Source organism: Penaeus monodon, chromosome 5 (assembly GCF_015228065.2).
Source record: "Penaeus monodon isolate SGIC_2016 chromosome 5, NSTDA_Pmon_1, whole genome shotgun sequence".
NCBI lineage: Eukaryota > Metazoa > Arthropoda > Malacostraca > Decapoda > Penaeidae > Penaeus > Penaeus monodon.
This window is the reverse complement of record NC_051390.1, coordinates 17848822-17851321: the sequence shown is the minus strand read 5'-3', so window position 1 is coordinate 17851321 and position 2500 is coordinate 17848822.

The window sequence follows — 2500 nt, the reverse complement described above, 5'->3', positions numbered from 1 at the left end:
GTTACTAAAAGGAGGAGAAAAAGGAAAGGGAAAAAGCGGTTGCAGACTCCTTCCGCTATCGTCATGCATCTTCAGTATTTTTCCAAAACCTAAGATCAGAAACTGAAGAGAAACAAGAAAAGAAAGAGAGATAACGATAACAGAAGATAAGTCTAAAGACAGCAGGTGCCGCCCACGACTGCCAATGCCCCACTCGAACCACGCTTGCCGTCCCCGTCGAGAGCAAAGGAAAGACAACCTTCATGAACTTCCTCGCTCGGTGTAGTTTCTTGCTCCACGGATCTCGAAGACGGCCGGAGCGCGTGGCCGGCGTGACTTGCAGATTCGCAGAACCATCTGTCACCTCTAAATGGTCACAGCTCTTCCTTCGCCCCCTCCCCCTCCCTCCGTTCCCCTGCCAAGGACTTCCCCCCCTCCCCCCTCCCTCCGTTCCCCTGCCAAGGACTTCCCCTCCTCTCCCCTCCCTCGTACTAAGGATTTTCCTCTCCCTCCCTTCCCCTATTCGGGACTTCCCTCTCCTCCCCCCCCCACTAAGGACTTCCCTCTCCCTCCCCCTCCCCCTACCAAGGACCTCCCTCCCCCTCCCCCTACCAAGGACTTCCCTCCCCCCCCTACCAAGGACTTCCCTCCCCCCCCTACCAAGGACTTCCCTCCCCCCCCTACCAAGGACTTCCCTCCCCCTCCCCCTACCAAGGACTTCCCTCCCCCCCCTACCAAGACTTCCCCCTCCCCCCTAGAAAGGTTTTCCCCTCCCCCTCCCCCTACCAAGGACTTCCCTCCCCCCCCTACCAAGGACTTCCCTCCCCCTCCCCCTACCAAGGACTTCCCTCCCCCCCTGCTAAGGACTTCCCTCCCCCCCCCTACCCAAGGACTTCCCTCTCCCTCCCCTTACCAAGGACTTCCCTCCCCCTCCCCCTCCCCCTAACCAAGGACTTCCCTTCCCCCCTACCTAGGTCTTCCCTCCCCCTCCCCCTTCCAAGGACTTCCCTCTCCCCCCCCTCCCCCTACCAAGGACTTCCCTCCCCCTCCCCCTACCAAGGACTTCCCTCCCCCTCCCCTTACTAAGGACCTCCCTCTCCCTCTCCCCCTACTAAGGACTTCCCTCCCCCTCCCCCTAGTAAGGATTCCCCTCCGTCTGTGCGAGAGCGAGGACAGGCATGCGGTGGGGGGAGGGGGGAGGGAAGGGGGGTGAGCGATGCGTGCGTTCCCGCGATGACTCCCGAAGAAGTAGGACCCCCCTCCCCCCCCCACTCGTAATAACAAGAATAACGCCGGTTTCTCCTTTCATAACGCAAGTAAAAATCCCCCTCGGCCTCCACCTCCCCCCCCGCCCCCGCTTCCACGCGCGTTCATTAACTGAAATTGCTATTCTGGGATTCTCCGTGCAAGGCCCCTTCAGCTCCCGGCCGATTCGCTTTTGTTTTGCGTGTATTCTCTGGTCGTGATCCATGCTTGATGTTTGTATTTATTTACGAGAAAGGGAGAAAAGCAGAAGTCACGACTTTAGAGCTCCTCTACCTCCGTTTTTTTTTTTTTTTTACCTCTTTGAGGTTTGAATTTTCTTTTGGTATGGGCGGATTAGGTTGATTTAAATATTTGCAATAATAATCATTTTACCTTAAATCCTGTGTGGATGGATAAGAATGAATAATATACAATAGATAAACAATTATAATAGGATTCATTGTGTGTGAGCGATCATATGCTAGTAAGATGGCATTATATAATCGTTATAGATTATAAAAGACGCATCAATAACATGTTTTTTCTAGCACACCAAACTCTTCAAGAGAATAAGGTCGAAATCTCCATCTCTCGCCAGGACATCATAGTCCCTGAATATCCGTAATTCCTCCCTCTCCCTTCCTCAGCGTCTTTTGGGATGACGTCGATATGATAAATTCTCTGAGTACTGCCAAGGTCGGCCGTGTCAGGGAATTCCACAAGGCTTAGGGTATGCTTGCGTGTAGGAAATACCGCCAGTTTGACTTACCATAGATTTATTTTTATTTTTTTTTTTCTCTCTTCTTTTTCAATTCCCGGAAGTTCCTGACCGCAAGGCAACTGCAATGCGTTTACGATTCCGCCAAGCGCTCGTCTTTTGTTTTTGCGCACGTTATTAATATCGTCTCAAGTGCCACGGCTGCAGAATGGAGACGTGTTTTGCCTTCATAACTTTATATCATTCATAATTCCTTAACATGAATTGTGTTAAAGGACAAGCAGTCGCCTTGGGAGAAGAATCTCTGTCATCGGGAACAGGAAACACCGGGAAAATCTTCCTTTAATGATAGATTTGTGGAAATAATTCATGTACGAAGTTCTGAGCAAACTGATGCTTACATATTGTGAAGAACTTAATCAAGAAAATAACAATTGATTGTTAGGAGAATCGAAATTAATTGTTCACCTTGAATCTTCTTTTTCATATTAATATCTTCTAAGAATTTTAAACGATTGCTTAGTTGCCATTTCTATTTTTTTAACCTAAATAGTTTTT